Source organism: Vulpes lagopus, chromosome 6 (assembly GCF_018345385.1).
Source record: "Vulpes lagopus strain Blue_001 chromosome 6, ASM1834538v1, whole genome shotgun sequence".
NCBI classification, from domain to species: Eukaryota; Metazoa; Chordata; class Mammalia; order Carnivora; family Canidae; genus Vulpes; species Vulpes lagopus.
The window spans coordinates 109,966,477-109,993,027 of record NC_054829.1 but is presented as its reverse complement, the minus strand read 5'-3'; the positions used below and the strand labels follow the sequence as shown (position 1 = coordinate 109,993,027).

General features: G+C 35.7%; 1 pseudogene; it reads left to right on the top strand.

Annotated features, from left to right (window-relative positions):
• The window catches only part of LOC121492706, a 62,808-nt pseudogene extending 48,055 nt beyond the window's left edge, over positions 1-14,753 (top strand).
• Positions 14,754-26,551: the final 11,798 nt, after the last annotated feature.

The following is a 26,551-nucleotide window of genomic DNA, read 5'->3' as shown; positions in this document are numbered from 1 at the left end:
TAAGTGGGATTACTATTTTTATTAAAGACCTCCAGGGAGGCCTCTCCTTGTTTTCCCCCAGCCTTGTGATTGATTACACAGTGAGAAGATGGCCACCTATGAGCTAGGAAGTGAGCTCTCACCAGACACTAGTGAAACTGCTAGTACCTTGACTTTGGACTTCAGGGCCTCCAGAATCTTAGAAATAACTATTTGTTGTTTAAGCTAGTTTGTTATAGCAGCTTGAATGGACTATGATAGTGTCCAATATTAGAAAGTATTAGAATGTTACATAAGACCAGAAACTTTATTTTGATTATTGCTATCTTGTCTGCACTTATGGTAGTGCTTGGGACTTAGACATTATTCAGTAAATACTTGATGAATGTGTGAAAATGAATGAATGAGGGAATGCATTATATATCATTAACATTTTCATATATGTGAAGAAAGGAAAATACTTCTAACACAGGTTCTCTACCTAAAAGGTTCATCTAAAAATAAAAAGGTACACTATTAGGTAATACTTCAAGATCACACTAATAAATTAACCATTAGTTAATGAAAGTAAAAGCTATAGATTATTATTTTGTATTTCTGTATTCTTAAGATTTTTTAGACAAGGTTCTCCCAACGTTACAGATTAGGCACTCCCATCATATTTTGAACATTCACCCTAGTATATATTCCCAAATTTAGTTTCACACTGTAGCCAGTTGCAACTGTACTCATGTATTGTCATATTGTGAAACATACAGAAAATCAGAAACACAAAAATAGATGTCAAAGACAAAATATACAAAATATACTATTTCAAATAACTTTTATTTGCTTATAATGATAATTCTTCCTCTCAGTAAAAGTATGATTAATAAGAATATAGCTCTGTGAGAATGATGTGATTGAACATGGTATATTTAATTAAATCATCATTAATTTTATTTCCTTGTGGCTAAAAAAGGGCTAATTTTGGAAGTATCAGGTCAGTCATTTTTTTTTTTAGGTTAGTCATTTTCTTACTGCTTTTCTCTTTATACTTGCATTATCAAAATTATATACAAACAATTTTATTAAAGGGACTTTTTATGCCACTCATCTAATTTTTTAGGATTAGTACAGTTGACAGAATATGTTTCTATAAATACATATAATGGGGCACAAAGGTTTCAATACTTAGCAAAATTCTTTAAAAGACCAAAAAGTAAGGATGATAGCTTCAAAATATCAGAATGTGCTGGGTGTATTAGGGATTGTAGGACTTATGCAAGGATATGACCTGCAGAGTATAGAGTATAAAAGATTAATTTCTTTCTCATTTTAGAAAAAAAATATAAATAGAAGTTCTAATATTTTCTCCACTACAGTCAAAATTGTTTGTACCTGGTGACCATTGTTCTACTATGCTATACTATAAATATTTCTCCTTCTATCCTTGTATTTCTATTATGGCATATTTTATTATTAATATGTTTTATAATTAATGCTAAAAAGCATGTAGTTCCTTCATACCAAATTACTGGAACATAAATCTTCAGAATGTAAATCTCAGGAAATAACTTCAGAAATGTGTGTACAAATTAATCTTGTGAGGATTCAGGCAAATTTAATTCTGTCATTATAAGAGGTACATAGTATGACTGAAAGAATCATAAAATTAACCCCAATAGGTGAACACAAAATGTACTGAAGTATTGAACTATTGAAAATAAGGATCTAAAATTAAAGTCTTTTTTTCAGTCAAATGAAAGTCCTTTATTTAAGTAAGTAAAATATAAAACTGCAAGTCATTTTTTGCTTTATTCATACTTTCCTACTGCTTCAAATGGTAAACATCTACAGGTCTTCATAGTTACTCCTGTAGTTTGGCTAGTGATAGTTATATAAACCAGTGTTTAAAACTGGGTCTAGGGGCAGCCTGGGTGGCTCAGCAGTTTAGCACCTGCCTCTGGCTCAGGGTATGATCCTGGAGACCCAGGATCAAGTCCCACGTTGGGCTCCCTGCATGGAGCCTGTTTCTCCCTCTGCCTGTGTCTCTGCCTCTCTCTCTCTCTCTCTGTCTCTCATGAATAAATAAATAAAATCTTAAAAAAAAAAAAGGTCTATTATTTAAGGCAACATAATTTGGGGAACATTTTTTAACCTCCCTAGACCTCAATTTCCTTGTTAGTAAAACAGGAATATGAAAGAAAAGATATTAATAACATCTATGAACTAATATAATATAAATAAATTATCTGGCACAATGCCTGAACTCCAATTGCCTTCTCTCCTTGAAGGTTTTGATGCCATCTGTGCCTGTCGTGGGTCTATTTGCCTTAAGATTCATTTCTTGTCATTTTGTTGTTCTGCTCTGTGTGGCAGAAGGCTGACTCTGCAGGCTGTCTTTCTCAGGCTCCTTGAATCAGCCGGTTTCTAGTAAGGTCTGGTTAATGGGAGGTCCTAGCAGAGGATTGGAAGGTGACAACAAGGAAGATGCACACCTTTCTGTGCCTCAGGCTGAGTGTCTAGAAGCTTCCGCAGCTCATGCAATGGCTCAGTGCCCACTGGATAGGCTGCTGTGCTGTGGCTCCAACTTCAGCTGTGGGACTTAACTCCTGGACTCTGGTAACTCACTCCCTATCATCCCTCTGATCTGGGGTTGATAGTAGCTTTCCTGCTACTTTCCAGCTTTCCAGCTGTTCCTCAGAGTTGTCTCCTATCTTCCTTTTAGCTTCTTTGCTCTTTTATCATTTGTGTAACAAAATGCTTATGCTGAAAGTTCCTCTTTCTTAAAATCTCAAATGCTTTCTGCTTTCACATTAGACCTAGTATTAGTTTTCTGTTACTATGGACCAAATTATTCAAATCTAACAGCTTAAAAAAATTTTTTTTTAAATTTTATTTATTTATGATAGGCACACAGTGAGAGAGAGAAAAGCAGAGACATAGGCAGAGGGAGAAGCAGGCTCCATGCACCGGGAGCCCGACGTGGGATTCGATCCCGGGTCTCCAGGATCACGCCCCGGGCCAAAGGCAGGCGCCAAACCGCTGCGCCACCCAGGGATCCCTCAAATCTAACAGCTTAAAAGAACATTTATTATTTCATAGTTACAGGTAAAATTCCACATGGGCTCACCCTGATTTCCTGTTTAGGGTCTCACAAGGCTGACATCAGATGCCTGCTGAGGCAGTATTCTTATCTGGATGCTCTAGGGAAGAATCTGCTTCCAAATTTATTCACATTGTTAGCAGAATTCAGTTACTCAGTTACAGGTCTTCATTTCCTTGCCTTCTGTCAGCCAGGGACTGCTCTCAGTCTCGGCTTCTCACACTACCCAGCCCCTGCTTCTCAGCAATGCAGAGCATTTATTCCTCACATCCAATCCTTCCCATGTTTTGAGAATCTCTGATAGCCTATTTTGATCACAGGAGGGGAAAATTGTCCTCCTTTAAAAGGTTCATGTGATTAAGTTACGCTCACCTGGATGATATCTTTTATTTTATAAGTTTTTATTTTTTTTATTATTTATTATTTTTTATTTTTTATGATAGTCATACAGAGAGAGAGAGAGAGGCAGAGACACAGGCAGAGGGAGAAGCAGGCTCCATGCACCAAGAGCCCGACGTGGGATTCGATCCCGGGTCTCCAGGATCGCGCCCTGGGCCAAAGGCAGGCACCAAACCGCTGCGCCACCCAGGGATCCCATTTTTTAAGTTTTTAATAAAGATTTTATTTATTTATTCATGAGAGACACAGAGAGAGAGAGAGAGGCAGAGACACAGGCAGAGGGAGAAGCAGGATCCATGCAGGGAGCCTGACATAGGACTTGATCCCAGGACTCCGGGAACACGCCCTGAGCCAGAGGCCGATGCTCAACCTCTGAACCACCCAGGTGTCCCTATTTTTTTGATTTTTTAAAAAAATATTTATTTATTTATTTATTTGAGAGAGAGAGAGAGAAGAGAGAGTGTGAGTGGAGGAAGGGGCAGAGGGAGTGAGAGTCTGGCATCTATTACTCTGGCACTTGCCAGGTTTGTGTTCTTGAGCTAATCCTTTAACCTCCAAGGGTCTTAGATTCTTTATGTATAAAATATTTATAAATAAGAGAGATAATCTGATTTCTAATTTTCTAGTTCTGTAATGCTATCATTCTATGATCAGAGACTACATTATTTGGGCCAGTAGAAGACTAGTATGGGGTTTTGCTCTCTTCTCTTGTGCAGTCCTCCTTTCATTGGGGAACATTTTGACTACATTTTGAAAAAGGGAAATTGTGTTTTATTAGAAAGGTTTCTTAAGTATAAGTATAATAGAGATGTTTATATCCAAACTCTATTAACTTCAGTATTTAGGAGTGAAGTGGTACTTCTAGAACTGCCCCAGGTTCTGGTTTGAATCAGTAGCCTCTATGTCAATGTCCAGGGTAATGCCTTGATTTTTTGATGCAAGGGTGAGCTGAAGACTATGAAGGGACAGTCTGAGAAGGGTAGTCAGAGGAAAGCTCAGTCTCAGATGACAGTGCCAGCCCTGGGAGTTCTCAGACATGCCACATAACACTGCCTCTGGCTCAGGGTATGATCCTGGAGACCCAGATCAAGTCCCACGTTGGGCTCCTGCATGGAGCCTGTTTCTCCCTCTGCCTGTGTCTCTGCCTCTCTCTCTCTCTCTGTCTCTCATGAATAAATAAATAAAATCTTAAAAAAAAAAAGGTCTATTATTTAAGGCAACATAATTTGGGGAACATTTTTTAACCTCCCTAGACCTCAATTTCCTTGTTAGTAAAACAGGAATATGAAAGAAAAGATATTAATAACATCTATGAACTAATATAATATAAATAAATTATCTGGCACAATGCCTGAACTCCAATTGCCTTTCTTCTCCTTGAAGGTTGTAGGACAGATTTGTTGTAAATACAAAAAGTCATATATATGAATAGATTCTGAGTAGAGTTTAGCATTATATACAAATCTAATGTATATCAAAATTCCTCAGGTATAGTTATTTGATAGAATGAGTATTCTATGATCTTTAGTAATTAGTTATTAATCCATTTTAGAGACAAAACTATATTGACAAACTATACCATGATACTATTTTGCCATCAATGTTATTACAGTTTTCACCATCTTGAACAGTGATTATCAGTGATTATCAACCTATTATTAGGACCATGTCAGAATCACTTGGAGGTATGGTGGAAAGACTAAATTTTTTTGTCTAATAATGAAATGTGAAATATTTCATTGTAAATATCAATGTAAATATCAATCATGTAAATATCATTTACAATGTAAATATCATTGTAAATATCAATATTCAATGTAAATATCTTCAAATGTGGTGGGACACGTTGATAGCCTCATACTAGGGGTTACTATTTATCACCCAAATTTGGACATTTTTGAGGGTGAAGAATCATTATTAACAATCATCAGGATATCAGTTTAAATTAGGGCTTTTGTAGGCAAAGCAGCAATTGATCATGATATTTATGTTACAAAAAGGAATCAACTGGAATAATAGAAACCTGAGAATTATTCCTAAAATTCTGTTTTATTTCTATTTTCAATGGTGTTTCTCATCTTTCACTTACAAATTCTGTTCATAGCAAGTAAAAATTGTGTTAAACTTTATATTCTCCTTTGAAGACAGATGGCTTAGTTTCAAATCCTGCCAAATTACTTAATTTTCTGTGTCTCAGTTTTCTTATATGGTAGTTGGGAATAACAATAGTATATACCTTATAGAATTATAACAGGTTTTTGTTTGTTTGTTTGTTTTTTTTAAAGAGAGAGGGTGGGAGTGTGTGCTTGCATGCATGTGGGTGGGGAGGGGCAGAAGGAGAGGGAGAGAGAAAGAATCATAAGAAGGGTCCACATTCAACATGGAGCCTGGCACAGGGCTTGATCCCACTACCCTAAGATCATGACCTGAGTCAAAATCCAGAGTTGGGCACTCAATCCACTGAACCCTCCAGGTGCCTCTGTAACAGTTAATGAGTAAATATGTGATCTGAATCCTAGTAAACCCTATTATTAAAAACAAAATTAGTAATTTCTGTAAGGAAATGATAATATATTCAAACTTCTATACAGTGTGAGGTTGGTTGTACATTTATTTCAGGAAACCACTTGTGGTAAGCAGCCTCTGAGATCGTCACCAGTGATCCCTTCCTGGTGTTCAGGCTGTAGTGTAACTCTCTCCCCTTGAATGTGGGCTGGACATAGCAACTCATTTCCAATGAGAAAAAAAAAAAAAAAAGGTGATAGGATTTCACTTCCGAGATTAAGTCACAAAAAGACTGACTTCCTTTTTGCTCTTTTTCCTTACTCTTTCTCTTCTCTTGAACCCATTGCTCAAAGAGAGAAACAAGATGCTGTGACAGTCATATGGAGAGACCCATGTGGTAAGGGAACTGTCACTGGCCAAAAGTCAGTGAGGATGTGAGGCAAACAATATCCTTTTCCAGTGGCAAATAATAATTTAAAGATACTCAAAGAATCAAACTGTGAATAGTAGGAAAATGTGATTCTTTAGTTTCTATAATTTAGTTTCAAAATTTTTTAAATAATCCATTTCTGTTAATAAAAAATATTATAATTTCCAAATTAAAAATGTCTGTGTGTGCTTTAAAACAGAGATATTTAGTTATAAATAGAGCGTTCATAAAAAATCGAGTATGGAAATGAAACTGAGAGTTTCGTGTCAATTTTACCACTTGATGGAGCCATAATGCCAGAGAACACTTCAAAAACTGTCACACTTACATGGAAGCAATCTTTATGAGAAATATGGATAAATGTATAATTCTAAGTATTTTTAAATTATTATTTATTTATTTATTTATTATTTATTTATTTATTTATTCATGAGAGATGCAGAGAGAGAGGCAGAGACAGAAGCAGGCTTCCTGTGAGGAGCCTGATGTCAGACTTGATCCCAGGACCCCAAGATCATGACCTGAGCCAAAGGCAGAACCACTGAGCCACTCAGATGCCCCTAATTCTATGTATTGATTGGGATCATTCTAGCAACTATTTTTCACTCTTACTAAGCAATTTCTATAACATGTCAAAGAGAAAACTGTATATAATAACCCCGAACAGTTAGTGGAGGATAATTTGCTAATTTTTATTTTTAATCTAGAAAATGTAAGAAAGGGTATTCCTTGGAAAATACTTACATATTTGTACTGGAAAAGATATAATGTAATAAAATTTAAAGATTAAATCTTCTAAGAATCAATAGTTTGATATTATGAGAAGGAAATGTGAACCTTCTTGGAGAGCAAGGCCTATGAAAGATTCTTGAGTCAAGCATTAGTAGAGGAAAACTGATTTTTCTTTCAAAAAGAAAGAAGACTCAAAAGGTGGAAGTGTTGGTCACAGGCAAACATAAAAAACTCATAAGTCTCTATTTCTTATTAGAACTATTATATTTGGTAAACACAGATCCACAATCCCTTACGTGAAAACTTTTCAGCCAACTGTGTTTTAGAATTCAAAATTTTTCATATTTTAAAAAAGAAATGTGATATTTATATCATATAGTACATAACATTTTCAGCAAAAATGTAGTGCTCCTTAAATAAATATGTTGCCTCGGGGTAGTTTCTATAAGAATCAGACTTCGAGACAGAGGGGAAGGATGTTATTTGGATATGCTCTTGGGACCAAAACCTGGTGAAGAGAGTTGAAGTAGGTGGGATTGGGTGGAGGGGAATATCAATTCAGTTCCAATAAGGGCTTCAGGCAACCACATGGGAAGTTCTTGACTTGGTACAGTTCTTTAGGGTTGTCTCAAATTGGAGTGAGGAGGATGAGTCTTCATATCTCCTGTATCAATCAATCACTGGATAGAGTCTGCCGCTGAAAAAAAGGATCATTTTAGGTGCTGCTGTCTTCTTGTGACCCAAAAGGGCTGACATTTGGAGGCCTTTTTCTGGCAAACCTCCTAGGAGCTGAGAGAATAAATCCTTCATTCCAGTGGTATTGCCCAGACCACCCTCACCAAGGTTTCTGAGCCCTATGTCACCAAGCCCTTCTCAGTAAAAGGTTACTGAATTCCTCACTAACCACCAAAACTTGGTACCCAAATGATTATCTGAGTATTAAAAATATCGTTCCCTGTCCCCTTCATATTACTTCTACTGGTGAAAAGTGTCAATTCCCTTACCAATATGCTACGACTTGCATTCCGGTCACTTGCAAGAGAAGCAAGTAGCTTCTAGGTAGCAATCATTAGCTTATGGAGTTCACCCAGACTCTTGCTGTGTGTCTTGGTGGAAAGGTTCCCTTTTTGAGAGAAGAACACCCAGAATGACAGGGATGAGAAGCACAGATTTGCAAAGTGAGTCACTGAGAGTGATAATAAGTGGATTAATCCTGCTTCTACATTTTGGTTCCTGGATCTACGTATTCTTGTTACTGGGGACACAGCATCACACAAAGGTCTTTGAATTAAAGGGACACTGTGTCCTGGAGAAAGTGGTATCATTATAAAGTATCTCCTGTAAACTAGCACTTTGCCTTTAGCAGGCTATTTCATTGCTCTATCTGGCCAGCATCTTCCAAATGACATGATATATAATATGACTAGTGGACCACGTTCTATGTATGGATCAGCTACACACCCCTTGTTCTAACAAATGGGTCCTTTGATTTGATCCAATATTAGAGATCATGTTGTATAGACTCTGGGACAATGGTGCTGACTAGGGTTCCATCCATAGGAAACATAACTCCATAACCATAATTTGTATTTATTCTTATAAAAATGAATTATTATCTTTATTATCTCTTCAAGGTGGAAGGGGTCCAATGTATTCAGCTGACCCACCAAGTAGCTACTTGGTATCATATAAAAGGCTTAGCTACAGACTCTGTTGCTGACAGGCTGGACATTCTATGGCTTTGGCAAGTAGCAGTCCATGCATAACCTTTATCTTTGTATCATGGATACTTGTTTTATGTATCTATTTTGTCAACATGGGGATGGTTCATGATTGGAGGCTGGCTTATGTTAATAAGCCAATTCAGTTTTGTTTATCAGGATGCTTATTGACTCTTCCATGTTGTGCAATTTCTGGTGCCCATTATAGTGTGATATAAAGATCTCTCCAGTGTGTGACCATTTTAATATGTCCATCTACATGCCTCTAACCAGAGCTCTTTGAAATTGATCTTTCATTTTATTTCTCTTTCCAGACCCCTGATCAGTCAAGCCATTTATCAGTGACCATTATTCCATACATACACTAAGCTTGGGCCATCTTTCTGTATACATAAATGGATGTACAGCTACATAGATGACCAGGTCATTATCTGGATCTCTACCTAATGGGATGATTTTCCATCACCACTATCTTTTTTTGTGTGTGTGTGTGTTGTTTTCTTTCTTTTTTTTTTAAATTTTGTACTTAAATTCAATTTAGTTAACAAATAGTGTATTATTAGTTTCAGGGGTAGAATTTAGTGATTCATCAGTTGCATATAACATGCACTCCTCATTACATCAAGTGCCCTCCTTAATGTCCATTACCCAATTACCTCAACTCCCCACCTATCTCCCCTCTAGCAACCCTCAGTTTGCTTCCTGTAATTAAGAATCTCTTATGGTTTGCTACCCTCTCTGTTCTTATCATATTTTACTTTTCTTTCTTTTCCTCTATGTTCATCTGTTCTGTTTCTTGAATTCCATGTATGAGTGAAATCATATGGTTTCTGTCTTTGACTGACTTATTTTGTTTAGCATAATACCCTCTCGTTCCATCCACATCATTGCAAATGGCAAGATTTCATTCTTTTTGATGGCTGAGTAATATTCCATTATATATTCCATTCCATAACATTCCATTATATATATTCCATCCTATCTATCTATCTATCTATCTATCTATCTATCTATCTATCTATCATCTATCTATCATCTATCCATCATCACCTCTTCATCCATTTGTCTTTTGATGGACATCTGGGCTCTTTCCATATTTGGGCTATTGTGGACATTGTTGCTATAAATGTTGGGGTGAATGTACTCTTTTGAATCACTATTTTTGTATCCTTTGGATAAATGCCTAGCAGTTCAATTGCTGAGTCATAGGGTAGTTCTATTTTTAACTTTCTGAGGAACCTCTATACTGTCTTCCAGAGCGGCTGTACCAGTTTGCATTTCCACCAACAATGTAAGAAGGTTCCCCTTTCTCTGCATCCTCGCCAACTTCCGTTGTTTCCTGAGTTGTTAATTTTAGACATTCTGATCAGTATGAGGTGTTATCTCATTGTAGTTTTTATTTGTATTTTCCTGATGCTGAGTAATGTTGAGCAATTTTTCATGTGTCTGTTAGCCATTTGTATATCTTCTTTGGAGGAATGTTTTTTGGGTGTTGAGTTTGATAGGTTCTTTATAGATATGTCATTTTGTCTTTAGCAGGCTAAGGCAAAATGATATGTCATTTTGATATGTCATTTATAAATAATCTTGTCCCATTTTATAGGCTGCATGTTAGTTTTGTTGATTGTTTCCTTTGCTGTGCAAAAGTTTTTATCCTCATGAAGTCCTAATAGTTCATTTTTGTTTTTGTTTCCTTGCCTTTGGAGATGTCTTTAGCATGAAGCTGCTGTAGCTGAGGTCAAAGAGATTGCTGCCTATGTTCTCCCCTAGGATTTTGATGGATTCCTGCCTCACAGTTAGGTCTTTCATACATTTTGAATTTATTTTTGTGTCTGGTGTAAGAAAATGGTCCAATTTCATTCTTCGGCATGTGGCTATCCAGTTTTCAATACACCATCTGTTGAAGAGACTGTCTTCTTTTCCATTGGATATTCTTTCTTGCTTTGTTGAAGATTAGTTTATCATGGAGTCAAGGGCCCATTTCTGGGTTCTCTATTGTGTTCCATTGATCTATGGTCTGTTTTTGTGTAAGTACCATACTGTTGTGATGATTGCAGATTTGTTATACAGCCTGAAGTCCGGAATTGTGATGTCTCCAGTTTTGGTTTTCTTTTTCAATACCACTTTGTCTATTCGGGGGTCTTTTCTGATTCCACACAAATTTTAGAATTGTTTGTTTCAGCTCTGTGAAAAATGCTGGTGGTATTTCAATAGGTATTGCATTGCATGTGTAGATTGCTTTGTGTAGCATAGACATTTTGACAATATTTGTCCTTCATGGAATGTTTTTCTGTTTCTTTGTGTCTTCCTCAATTTCTTTCTGTGCACTGTTGCTGGGAATGCAAATTGGTGCAGTCATAATACAAAACAGTATGGAAGTTCCTCAAAAACTTAAAAATAGAACAACCATATGGTCCAGCAATACCACTTCTGGATATTTATCCAAAAGAAATGAAAACAGTAACTCAAAAAGATACATGCACTCCCATAGTCATTGCAGCACTATTTATAATAGCCAACACATAGAAACAGCCTATATGTCCACTGATGGATGAATGCATAAAGAAAATGTGATACACACACACACATACTTTTCATCCATATGGACAAAAATTCACTTATAAAAAAGAATGAAATCTTGCCACTTGCAAAGCATGGGTGGACCTTGAGGGAATTATGCTACATGACATAAGTCAGACAGAGAAAGACATATGACATATAAATCTCATTTATATATGGAAACTAAAAACACACACACAAACAAGAACCTATACTCATAGATACAGAAAACTGTTTGCTGGGTGCCAGAGGTAGAGAGTAGAGCAGGTAAAATGGATGAATGGATGAAGGGGGCCAAAAGATACAAACTTCCAACTATAAAATAAATGTTATTGGATATCATGTGCAGTATGGTGACTGGAGTTAATAATAATCTATTGTATATTGAGAAGTTGCTGAGAGAGTAGATCTCAAATGTTCTCATTACAAGGAAAAAATTGTAATGATGTATGGTGATGATGTTAACTACATTTATGGTGGTGATCATTTTACAGTATACACAAATATTAAATAATTACATTGTGCATCTGAAAATAATATGTTATATATTGATTTTATCTCAATTAAAAGCACATGATTAAAATTACAAATGTCTTTATGTCAGTTCAAGTACATTTCTATTGCCAAATGAGTTTGCAAAATGAAAAATAACTTGAATTTCAGAGATCTTTGTATTCTTGGAATTGTGGATAAAGTTTTATTAGAGAAATCCTTCCATGGGATTCCTATGACAACCTTTCATAAACAGGGTATCATATTCCTATATCCAGAGACAGTAATGTATCAGTGCTTTTTGTTCTCTACAGTTCGTGCCCATTCTCTTATGTCTAACAATATGTCTCTACTCCAGACCTCCTTAAACTTCCCTCCAGATCTTTCTCCTTCCAGGCCCCTAATCAGCCATTGCCCATGATCCCACATATACTAAGCTTTAGTTTAGATATAGTACTGGGTGACTGGAAACACGGGCAGGGACAGAAGCAGATTGGATACTGGGGTCTTACTACACAGCAGATAATTACAACCAATCACCTATGACCCTGATCAACATGAGACAGGAGGATTAAAACAATCATAGTAGGAAGTTGGAAGGCTGAGAAAATCGTCTTTTCCTAGTGACTACTAGCTGACAGCACTGATATTGGTTAATTAATGAAACAGAACAAAACATGAGTGGTTATTTCAAAATGCTAATCAAAGATATAGTAGAAAAAAATTCTAAGAACTCTTAGTGTTTATTTTGTAGATTGTTGCTATCTCTCTCTCTCTTTTTAAAAAGATTTTATTCATTTATTCATGAGAGCCACAGGGAGACAGAGACACAGGCAGAGGGAGAAGCAGGCTCCCTGCTGGGAACCTGATGCAAGACTCCATCCCAGGACTCCAGGATCATGACCTGAGATGAAGGCAGATGCTCAACCACTGGGCTACCCAGATGCCCCTAGATTGTTGTTATCTTAAACTCAATTTACTTGAAATCAAACAAACAAACTTTGAGACTCAAAGGTATAGCATGTGTTGTTTATATTTCTAGCACTGGTACATTTTTCTTAGTCTCAAACTTTAATCATTTGTGACTTGAATCTCTTTAGATCCTATATTTAACTAATCCTTATAATTTTTTTCCTTTAAAACGGCATCTAACATTTATTCATTGTGCTTTGTCTCTATCTCTGGCTTCTGAGTTCAGACCCTTATTTCATTTTTTGATTATGAATTAATGTCCTAACTGAGCTTTCCTTGTCTAAACAAGCCTGCCTACCACTGACAGATTAGGTTTCCTGAAAATCTATTTCTTTTTTTTAATTTTTTTTTTTTTTTTTTTTTTATGATAGTCACAGAGAGAGAGAGACAGAGAGAGGCAGAGACACAGGCGGAGGGAGAAGCAGGCTCCATGCACCGGGAGCCTGATGTGGGATTCGATCCCGGGTCTCCAGGATCGTGCCCTGGGCCAAAGGCAGGCGCCAAACCGCTGCGCCGCCCAGGGATCCCTGAAAATCTATTTCAATAGTTCATTTTGGCCCCAAATTATTAAAAAACATAAATAAAAAGCTGTTTGTCAAATATCCTTAAGCAAGTTTAAAAAGAAAGTCCCCAACTGGGATCCCTGGGTGGCGCAGCGGTTTAGCGCCTGCCTTTGGCCCAAGGCACAATCCTGGAGACCCGGGATCGAATCCCATGTCGGGCTTCCGGTGCATGGAGCCTGCTTCTCCCTCTGCCTATGTCTCTGCCTCTCTCTCTCTCTCTCTCTGTGACTATCATAAATAAATAAAAATTAAAAAAAAAAAAAGTCCCCAACTGAGCAGGTTTGTTTGCAACATGCTTGAGCGATTACTTTTAAACTGGTTAAGGGATATTTGCAACTTATAAGTAAAAGACTCCAAGAAAAATAAGAAAATGTCAGCGGTGGTAATTCACAAATGAAGAAATAGAAACAGACAATGCACATGAAAAAAAAAGTTAAGTTGATAATAATGGAAATGTGAATTAGAATATAGCTCATTACCTTTCTTTGTTACCCTGAGAGGGGTCCATATGATATTCTGGGTACCTATAATAAATTAAAGGGAAATTTTTACATTGTCTGGAGCCTTTGATGTCCCACAAATGAAGGAGGAGGATGTCCTCAAGTCTCTTGCAGCAGGACTCCACTTAGATGGCACCAGACTTGACTTCCAAATTGAACAGCACATCTACAAAGGAAAAGAGATAGCATCTATATCATAACCTAAAGAGTACCTGCATGATTCTTCTGGAGGCTTGTCCCATTGAAAATGCAGCTGATATCAGTGCTGTATCCTCCAGGAATACTGGCTGGTGAGATGCACTGAAGTTTGCTATGCCAGTGGAGTCACTCCTATTGCTGGCCACTCCATTCCTAGAACCTTCACCAACCAGATCCAGGCAGCCTTTTGGGAGCTGCAACTTGTAGTTATTGATCTTGGGGCTCACTGCTAGCCTCTCACAGAGGTGTGTTGCGTTAATCTGCCTACCATTGTTCTCTGTAACACTGACTTTGTTCTGCACTATGTGGACATTGCCATCCCATGCAACAACAAGGGAACTCATTCTGCGGATCTGATATGGTAAATGCTGGCCCAGGGAGCTCTGCATGTGTGTGGCACCATCTCCCTTGAACATCCATCCAGATCATGTATAACCTCTACTCACAGATGTCCTGAGAGAGTAAAAAGGAAGAACAGGGTGTTGCTGAAAAGATTGTGACCAAGAAGGAATTTCAGGGTGACTGGGCTGCTCCAGTTCCCTAAATTTACCAACTCAACCTGACATCTCAGACTAGCCTGAACTTGTGCAGGTTCCCTTTGTGCCTATCCAGTAGTTCCCTACTGAAGATTAGAGTGCTCAGCCTATCATGGAAGATGGGTGTGCAAGTCTCACTGCTCAGGCCACTGAGTAGGTAGGAATAGCCACTGAGATTTTAAGCTCTTCTTCCTGACTTTTAGCCAGAAAATGGAAATAAGGTTAATGGAAAATAGTTTCTTAAAAAAGAAAATTCAGCTCAATACTAACTAGTTTTCATGTTGGTCAAGATCACAAAGAATGATAATATCCATTAATAGTTAAGGAATAGAAAAATAGATCCCTCATGAACACTGCTGAATTGAATGTAAATTAATGCAAATTTTCTAAAGTTTCCATAATATGTTCTTAAAATTGAAAAATATATATGATCTTTTATCTAGGATTTACACGTTTAGCAATTTATCCTAAGAAATGATTATGCACTTGCCCAAGGTTTATCTATAAAAATATTTGTCTCAAAAACATTTATGCCTGAAAAATGAAATATGAGAGAAAAATAAACAAATGGGATAGTTAAAAAAGTTGTGTAATTGCCATATGGTAAAATACTTTATGCAAATCATCAAAATGATGTAATAGAATACATTGTAGGGAAATATATTCAAGGTAGAGTGTTAGGTAACAAAAACAAATCAATAAACAATATGTACAGTATGAGATCACTTTTAAAGAAAATAAATACGCATAAAAAAAGAAATCTCAAAATACATAGCCAAGATGTTAATAGGGTTTTCTGTAGTGATTTTTCCTTTTTTTTTTTTTAAGATTTTTTTATTTATTTGAGAGAGAGAGAGAGAAAGAGAGTAGGAGAGCACCAGCATGAGGGACAGAGGAAGAGGGAGAGAGAATCTCAAGCAGATTCCAGGCTGAGCATGGAGCCTGTTTTGGGGCTCCATATCACAACCCTGAGATCATAACCTGAGCTGGACGTTCAACTGATTGCCCCACCCAGGCAACCTGGTCTTTCTTTTTAAATTAAAAAAATATATCTTCCAGAATATGGATCATTTTATATAAAATGAATGAGTTTTTTTTTTTTTTTAATGAATGAGTTTTTTTTTTTTTTTAACGAATGAGTTTTTAATTGTAAAAATAAATGACTACTACTTGCAAGCTAAAGAGAACACTTGAGGACCACAGTCCGTATAGATCCCATTCTCCTGTCATTTCTCCTTACTTCCCTTCCCTCCCACATAACCATCACAGGTCACTGAATTAACACAACCCATTTAGTCTGGAGGCTCTCACAGGCCAGACAGATAACCTGGCTTTGTAATAATTCTTCAGTATTTGTGTCTGTGGCCTTCTTCAACATTCAGCTTAAAGAATGTCAACTAGATAAGCCAAATGCCAAATCTATCTAGAAAATTAATAGGGTGACAGATTTTGAAGTTAGATTTCCTTCATATCCGATTGAAGCAGTTTTATTTAAAGATACTATGTTACTGTTCAAATGAAGCCTTTTAATAAATATCTTTTCCAGCCAGTTTATCTTTAATTAAACTTAAGAAACAGATAAAAATCTGTATTTCATCTTCCAAAAAGATAAAAGAATAATCAGTAGCTTCCACTTCTTGTTTCAAGTTGTGGTTATCACTAAATTATATTACCTTGGTTAAAATATATATTTTAAAAATCTCAAACATGCACATAAGTAACAAACCTATTAACATATACCCATAAACACAAACATGACAATATATAAGCATCATATAAGACAAGGATGGCTTTTCCGAGTGGTTTAATCATAGATGGCAGCAGGTGTTATAAGAAAAAAAGTTCCCAGAGTACGATCAATCTTCATTTTTAGCACAGGATAACCTTTAATTTCATGGTGTAAATTTCACAATATTAAAAGACAACAATCTAGTTTACCTGATTAAAATAAAAGGGAAAGGACAATGTTTATGGGAAGCAACAACGTATGACAAAGGAGCCTGGGGCCATGCACTGACCAGTTGGTGGGGACCCACTTACAAAGTCCTACCCACAAGGCACAAGGATAAGTTATCAAATATTTAACTATGTAGATATATCAAGAATTTACATGGAACTTTTAAAATGTGCAATCCCTTGCCTGTGTTTAAGATACCCTAATGATAACCAATTTGGAGTAGTAATGGTCCTTCCAAATAAGATGTAGGATTGTTTCCAAATTCAACGAAACAGCAGTCTTCTGTGTCTTGACTTCAGGTGACCGCTGAATGACAAAATGTTTCCCTCTTTTGGTGCAGTTTCTCAGCCTCCTGTTGCTTCTGCTGTTCAGAACATTTTAACATGAGGGTCAATTGTTTGCTGCCAACCACGGCTTCTGATACACCCAATGTCCCATTTTTTGCTTCAAGTTTCAAATGATCTTCAAGGATTTTATTCATCAGCTTCTGCTTTAAGCAGAATCTTTGAAGCTTCTGATTTCTCCTGCTTTGACATCATAAAACTGGGGCTTGAAGACTGTCTGCTGGTTCTCCCTGAGTAGTTCTTGCTGCTTTTTCCTACTGGTGGAGAAGCCTGTGCTGTTTCCTGACCTCTTCAACCCAGTCTTTTTCATCATCTGAATTCTTAGAACTTTCTATATCACTCAGTTTTTCTTTTAGTTCTTCCTTCTCTCTTTTTTTTTTTCATAAAGCATTTGTTGCTCTAGAGTCTTCTTCCTTCTTCACTAACTTTTTAAACAACTGGAGTCAAAAGCTTAAATTCTTTACTTTCTTTGTCTACTTTGAAGTCAATGTTCTCAAACAACTCTAAACCAATCATTGGTGAGAATATTAGAAAGACTCTTGATTTTCTTTTTTCCATGTAGATTTTTGCTTCTCTTCCTGTTCCTCAATTAATTTAAGTGCCAGATCTTTGTTAACTTCTGGCAACCCTTTAATTGGACTCTGTGCACATGATCTATCTTCTATCAGATCTTATTTTTCCTATATTATTCATAACAAATAGCTTTACTATTTTCACCTGTGATGGAGTCTTACATCCATGAAAAATCCATACATATATGCCTGGTGAAAATGAGATGTATGAGTCCTAGATTTTCAAGGCCTGTCTTGGTGACAAATTTGCAATCCTCATAAACTGTGCTTTCTGGATTCTCTTGTAATTCTTCTGTCAAATTACCTAAGAAGGAATACCACCTTAAAGCAGAACTTAAAACTAAATTACTAGCTTATTTTAAAAGGATATAACTCAGGAATGACCAGATGAAAGAGATGCACAAGGCACAGGAGGGGAAAAGGGTTCAGAGCTTCTATGCCTTCTCCTAGCACACCACTTCCTGAATATCCACATGTTCACCAACCCAGAAGCTCCGAGGATAACGTATTTTTGTGATCCAAAACATGAAACATGGATGTCATATATAAAAGTAAACTTATGGGGACAGGGAAGCAACTTATCTTAAATTGGAATTGGATAGTCTGAGACATATGATTGGTTTAGAAGCATCTTCAGAAAGTGGTGAAAAAATTGCTTTTCATTTATGTTCATTATCACTGCCAGGCTTTCAAAGATAATGAGAAAAATTAGGGTAAGCAATTCTTAAGAATTTGAGCATTTCATGACCAAAAAATCAATAATAATGTATCTTTTTAAAGAAACAAATATATCTACATTTTCAAAATGAAATCATAGGACTGAAAAAGTGATGTGACTTTTTAAAATGCATACCATATGCTAGGTACCTTCTTCTATATCAGCTTCTTAAAGTACATATCCACTCCATAGTATATATATAGAAAAGAGTTTAGTCTAGCTAGTTTAGTAGAATTACTAAGGGGAATTAAATATCTCCTAGAATCCCTGGGAGAGCTGGAAGAGAACCAGACTCAGATGCTGCACTGACAAGAATGGTACAGAAAGGAAAAATGCCCAAATAGGACTTATAAATGAAAATTATTCTGAGGATTTCAAAAAGCATAAAGGAAAGTATTAATAATAGCATCATTAGAAACTAAAAGTACTTTAGAAAAAATATTGAATAGCTTTTCTCAACTTTCACATGATTGAACTTCATCTAATTTCATGGCCGTTTTAGGTACCTAAAAGCAATATGTGTCCTTCACACCTGCTGACATTAATTCTAGTTCTAATGATGATTAAGCAAGTGTTACAAATTGCAAGACAGTCAGCAAAGTGATCAGTGGTGGATTGTATTATTTGCTTACAATTATTTTTCTCCTCCCTACCCTTGTTGTGCTTCCCCGTCAGCAGGGAATATATCCTCTTGCCCCACTGACATTGGTTTAGCCATATGACTTGCTTTGGTCAATGGAGTGAGTGTGAGCAGATGTGGCATACACTTGTTTGAGCAGAAGTTTTTAAGTACCTTGCCTCAGTTGACTTTGTTCCTGAACAGCATCCTCTGCCATGAGAACATCATGTCACAGTTGGTGTGTCCTCCTTCAAAAGGAATCCAGCAGTGAGAGGACTCACGGACCTGGGCTGAACTCAGTGGAGCCCAGTAGAGAACAGCCTTCAAGCTATACCCACAATAGAAAATCTGTATTGTGGAAAGTGGCTGCAATTTTGTTGCCACCATTTGCAAAAGTTGGCTAATAAACTTCTCAAGTGGAGTCAGATTTAGAGGTTACTAAATTTAAAAGGAAAATCCCCAAGATTAAATTAAGGCTGAATTAATTTTGCTTCCAGATGCCATCCCTAGTAATTTGTTTCTCCCGGCAGAAATATCTTTTAGCAAAAGAAATATATTCCACAGGGGCCTCAATCTCTTAAGAGAATGTGTAGTGGGTATTTTACTTTTCATATAATATATGAACATCTTTTGAGAATTTCCTAAATTGTATGTTATAATTTTTTCAATCATAATCAGTTTCAGATACAAATAAAAATAAAATTGAATGTAGAATTCAGAAGTATTGATAATTATTATGAACTTGCTTTAAAACAATGTCTGTGAATATAAAATTATTATTGTTGGGTATATTCAAATATAAGGCAAATGATTTTTTTCTCCTAAAATATTAATCCTCAGATAACAAGATATAGTTACTTTATATCCAGGTCTTACAAAGTCTTACTTATTGCTGGTTTCCTCTCAGTTTACTAAGTTTGACTAATCAAGTTCTGAGGAAAAAAAATATATTAGTCTGAAACCACAGATGTCAGTAGTAGTATTAAGTGATTGATTAATTGATGAAAAAGCAAGAAAAATTTTTGACACAGATTTCTTCATTAATCTAGTAAACATAGCTTCATAATTGCAAGTGTTTGGTTGTAAATAAGCCTTTTAAAATTTACCTAAAAAGCAAAGCAGAAAGTTGTTTGTTCTGGGGAGATCATGAATGCATATACATAGAACAATATATAAAAAAAATGTACTCATGTTTTGTGGTTGTACACTTTTAGGATAAATTTTCCAGTGAGAGAATCATATGCAGGTCTAAAATGTGTTTTGTCTAAAAATAAAAATGGACCAATAAAATGATGTGCTTTCAACAAATTCAGTATGCAACTCTAATGATGATGAGACTATTTTAGAAGATACATATAGAAAGCTTGACTAAAATAATTTCAAGAAATGTGAAAAAGCACATTTCTTTTTTTTTTTTTTGAAAAAGCACATTTCTATATTAATAAGGTAATTATATAACTTGTCATTTTGAATATATTTCATAACTTATTTATATAAATTAAATATTAAAAGTTGATATTTAACAGTTTTATATACATAATTAAATGTTAATTTTTTAGAATTAATTAAAAAAAATCTTTTTGAATCTTCTCCTTGCGAATTGAATATAGGGGTTAACTCATAGTAGGAATGTATGGTACCTGATTTCATTCTGACCCATTTCCCCTTAATATTGACTAATTACTATTAATTAATGTCTCATTAGGATCAATTCACTCATTTACTAATCAATTAACAAGTCTAGAATGCAATTTGCAAAAAAAGATGTCCATCTCTCCTAACACCAGAAGCCTACAGATTCAATGGAAAGGCAGAGGTCTTATTTAATGATTCTAAGATATGTGATTATTTTTTTTCTTTTGATTACTGAAGAAGTAGTCAGAATTCAAGATCCAAAGGGTAAGCTGTCACTTCAGGCTCAGATCAAGCCTTTGCTAATTAGAACATTGCTAAGCCCAGTTAGGTAATGATTTGACTACTGTCATTGGTAAAAAGGGACAAACTAAATTGGTTTCCTGCAACCACATTTTAAGATGAATTTTTATCAAATCCGTAAAGGCACATTATTTGAAAAATGGAACAAGAAAAGGAAGACTACATAATTCCTTTTTGGGATCTTTTTCCCATGGTTCTAAAGTTACAAAATTAGAGGTGGACTTTTAGTAATAGTTGAGGACACACAAATAGAAAGTACTTTCCTATTGATTTGTGAGTGGATTGATATGAGCCCATGTGGGTTAATCCTTCCAAAATAATAGTTAATGGAACTGTCAAAGTTATATCAGAAACTTACATACCCAAGAATATGGGTATGTTCTTTCCAGAAAAACATGGCTGAAATAAGATAATCTAATGATTTTCTTGGAACCTACCTGCAAAAATTTAACTTTGAGCCCTTCAGGTTAGCTTGGTCCCGTATTTTAATTTAAGGCGTTAATCTTTTTAAAGAAGTACTTGTGGTTTTAGACAACGTGATCTAAAAATATTCTAAAAATTGAATAGTTTATAAATTTGATTGGCTCCTACTCTCACCTCTTTTCCTGTGCTACAAATTCCCATTCCAGACAAATCATCCCCAGCTAATAATCCCTTGTTTTTCATATCTGTGGGAGATGTTTCATACATGCCTGATGACTATGCTCTAGAGCTTTGCCTTTTGAAGTGTAGTCTGTGGCCAAGTTCACAGAAGAGCGGCCTAGAAATGCAGTCACAGGCTGCACTCTGACCTACTATATTAGAATCTGCATTTTAATATATTTTTTTAAATTTTTATTTATGATAGTCACACACACACACACAGAGAGAGAGAGAGAGAGAGAGAGAGAGAGAGAAGCAGGCTCCATGCACCAGGAGCCCGATGTGGGATTCGATCCCGGGTCTCCAGGATCGCGCCATGGGCCAAAGGCAGGCGCTAAACCGCTGCGCCACCCAGGGATCCCAGAATCTGCATTTTAAAGATGTTTGGTTTGCACTTTTAAAGTTTGAGAAACGTTCCTTTTGGTATTTCTTTGTTGTTACTCTTAAGAACAATAGTTCGGGGGATCCCTGGGTGGCGCAGCGGTTTGGCACCTGCCTTTGGCCCAGGGTGCAATCCCGGAGACCCGGGATCGAATCCGATGTCGGGCTCCCGGTGCATGGAGCCTGCTTCTCCCTCTGCCTGTGTCTCTGCCTCTCTCTCTGTGTGACTATCATAAATAAATAAAAATTAAAAAAAAAAAAAAGAACAATAGTTCGCTGTTCAAGCTGCATATTAGAATCACCTGGGAAACTTTTAAAATCCCCAGCCCTTTGGTCAGGTCTTATACTTGACTATATCAGAATCCCAAGGTGGTTTAAGCATGGGTATATTTTAAAGATCCCCAGATGATCCAAATGTGTGGTCAAGGTTGAAATTCTTTAGTGTGAATCAAAATCACATGGTAGGATTCTCAAAACGTATTTTGACCTCCAAATGCACAGCATTTCTGATTCAGTAGTATACTATAGGTGGGATCTAAGATGTATCTTGAACAAGTTCCTAATCACTGGTGCTTGCTTACTTAGTGGCCATGCTATGAGAAATACAAATGTAGAGGATGTGACTCAAAGGTAGAAATTTCAAAAAAAAGAAAAAGTTTCCAGCCTATCTCCTGCTATCATCTTATAAATAAATTGATGAACTCAATATCTATGACCCATCTGACACCCTGAACTTCTTTCTTCTGAAACCCATATTACTACCATCCTCCAGAAATCCAATCACAGACCACAACATGGACTTTCACTTTTAAAAGGTCAAACTTCACACTGGGTAGTTATATTTGAATACAACACAACCACACTTGCCAACGTGCTTCTTTTTCTGGATTTTTCATATAACTAAATGATATCATCATTTATCTCAGCTATCTAATCTATCAGGCATCAGAGTCATTTTTTATTATTTTTTCTCTTTTACCTTATGTCCAATATGGCAACAGGTTCTACTGATCATTTTCCTGTAATATCTTTAATTATATCTCCTCTTTATTCCTTTAACCATGAGCAAGCAGCTTAGTCTCTCTTTGCAGATGATTGTAATCTCTCCCTAGCCTCATCCAGTCAAGCATTGACTGAATTCCTAAAATATAAACTGCTCTACACATACAAATCTTGTTCTCATAATCAAGAAGTGCCAATAGTTCTCCATTACACAGTCCAAAATAAATATGGCATTCAGAGGAATACTCCTACAATATGTTCTCCTTCAATCCACCTTTCCAGTCTGTCTCCCACAGCTTTTCTTCATAAGCCTGCTGAATTTCCAAACCCATTGAATCTCTAATGATTCCACAAACATGCTATTTATTTTCATTCATATATATACATACACACATATATAACTAGAGTAAATAATATAGAATATATTATATAATATATACTATACTATATTGCATCTATATGCAACTAGAATATAGAATCTATATTCTATGTAGTTCTATATATTTTTGTAATATATAAGTAGAAACCTTCTGCTCACTGTTTCTTTAAAATCCAACTCAGTCTTCAAGATTCAGATCTCTTATTGCCTCAAATACAAAGTCTTGTTCAGCTCTTAAATAGAATTAATAACATTTTACATTTTCTACTGTTAGTTTTACATCAATATGTCTTATTCACTCATAATAGTATCCCTTACAGCATTTTTCAGTATCTGACTCTCAACAAAAATTGAATTTGTTACTATATAAGTGACAGAATTGTCAAATAGTAATTCCCTGTCCTTCAAGAGTGTTACTATACCCCACTTCAAGCATATACAAAAAAGGCAGAATCAGGCAAAATTCACTCTCCAATGTAGTTGGGTAATTCTTTTCTATTAGGAGTTTATGTAGATTAGAAATCCTGAATATACTACCAATATCAGTTACTATAATATTGCTATAAAAAGCACCAATTGGGATTCTGAAGCCATATTTTGACCCATTTCTATTATGAGAAAAAAATTGGATAGGAAAAAAGAGAAAACTTCTCATCAGGTAAAAGCTATATTCCTGTGATTCCTGAAAATAATTTTTAAAAGTGATCATCTTTTTTTTTTTTTGTCAGTTTCAAACATAGCTCTTTCATATACATTCTCCATGTCAGGTAATTAGTGACAAGATTAAGATGTAGCTAGTAGTCTGCTTCTTGACACACCACAATAGTTTACAGCCAATATCTGCTTTCCATTTCAATTATGTGTTTAATTTAGAGCATGCTGAGAGAATGACAAGTGACAGGATAGGTTTGTTACATTACTGAAGTTCAGAACTGAAGGATTCAACTACAGTAAGTAAAATCAATTTGATAGAAATATATTAAACTAGCAAAAATTTACAAATTGCTAATAACAATTTAGTAATTTAATTAAGTAAATGTTTATTAATTACTAAATAGTAATTTAATAGACAAACATATTTCAAGAAAAATAAGTGAATCTACTTTTTAAAAGGGTCATTTGTTGTATACCACAATTAAAGGTCAGCATGAGTCACAGTAAGAAACATTTTAACTAGTTCAGAAGCTACTTGGCTAATATTGTGATATAATCACATAAATTAATTTAGAAACAACCAAATTATGCAGAATTTAGGTTATAAGAATATTGTGTGTGTATGTGTATCCTCATCAAGTTTATTATATCCTTCCTTGCCTTAATAAATATAATATATTAATTGTAATTAAGCCTTTACTTGATGACTCAGGGCAATTATTTTACATCAGTGTGGAACCATTTCTTCTCTTCCTTCCCATCTTTGACTTAATCCTATGTGTAAAGCATATCTTCCTTTTTTTAAAAAAGATTTATTTATTTATTTATTCATTAGAGACACAGAAAGAGAGAGAGGCAGAGACACAGGCAGAGGGAGAAGCAGGCTCCATGCAGAGAGCCCAACGTGGGACTTGATCCTGGATACCGGGATCACGATGTGAGCCAAAGGCAGGTGCCCAAATACTGAGCCACCCAGACATCCCTATATCTTGCTTTTTTAACAAAAATTCTGCCAGATGTCTATGTTGTTCTAATTGCTACTATGTCATTTTCTCTTAAGACCTTCTGACTTTGTTTCTTTGTCATCCATTCATGGCTTTTTTTCCACTCTCCAGTTGTAAATCTGAATGGATTTTGAGATTTATTAGATTTCAAAAAAACCAAGCCATAGAACTATCAGAAAAATATTATCAAATACAGGTTTTCTTTTTCTTTCTTTCTTTCTTTCTTTCTTTCTTTCTTTCTTTCTTTCTTTCTTTCTTTCTTTCTTCTTCTTTCTTCTTTCTTTCTTTCTTTCTTTCTTTCTTTCTTTCTTTCTTTCTTTCTTTCTTTCTTTCTTTCTTTCTTTCTTTCTCTTTCTTTCTTCTTGTCTTTCTTTCATTTTCACTTGAGAAATTAGTAGGAGGAGAGAACCAAGTGAAAGAATTGGATCTACCCCAAAGCTAGTCAGTCATTCTGGACTTAGAATCACAAAGGGACTCTGATTTGGCCTAAAAAAGCCATCATGGGCTATTAAAGTGTCTTGGATACAAGGAAACAAATGTGACCTTGTGGGTGACTGGGACCTGAGAGTTGCCTATATTGGGAAGAAAACAGACTTTAGAACCTAAGACAAGCCCTGACTTTAGGGGTGAAAGTTTAAAGGAGCCACTCTGAGAGGATGAGATGAATATTGCACTCCAGATGGAAATGAGACTAACAAGACAGCCAGCCCATGCAGGATCTTTTAGAGGTTATAAAGCTTTTTCTTGAACATCAGCATCCAGTCTGAAGTTTCCTGTCCATCCTCATACCATTATTCTAGATTAAAATTCCCTCTGGTTATTCACTGAATCTGTAACCTGTTATTCTTGATGGAGTTATGAGAAATTATGAGAGAAGTTAGTAAAGAGAAGTGAGACTTTCCTTATAGGACAATCACAACACGATAATAGGAGGATCATGGCATTGGTGTTTTGGGAGGTAATTACAATAGTGAGTAGTGGCCCCAGGCAGTGTTGAGAGTGGCAAGGAACAGAAGATTGTGTGGAGAAGCAATTACTACTTGGTTTGACTCAAGAAATATGTGAAATATACCTTTCTCTTTTTTTTTTTTTGCCAACTATAACATAGAAAGATGACCCTTAATAGAAGAGGTCACAAATTATAATTTCAACTATAATAAATAGACTTTATGACTACTATTATTTTGTTTACTTAAAGCTTTACTGATTTGCCCAAGATTACTTCTGAAGTCTGAGGCTGTTGCAAAGCTCCTTATTATTATTATTTTTTTTTTAGTGATCAATTTAAGCACCAATACAATCCTATAGCTTTGTCAAAGCTAAACAAAAAACCAAAAATCTAGGGTATTCTAGAAAGAAGGTGTCTGCTGCTTGAGATTTACAAAGTTAATAACCACACACACACACAGATCACACACACACACACACACACAAGGACTTCATAAAGAATATGCAGTTTGCTATAAGTCACTTCCCTATTTTTATAATACTCATATTTAGAAATTTTGCTGGTCTAAATTAGACCAGCTGGTCTAAATTAAAGTCATATATTATGCTCTTCCCAAGCATATTGTTGTAATAAATAAATATTTATTTAATAAGATTGATTAAAATATTTTATTTATTTATTCACGAGAGACACAGAGAGAGAGACAGAGACATAGGCAGAG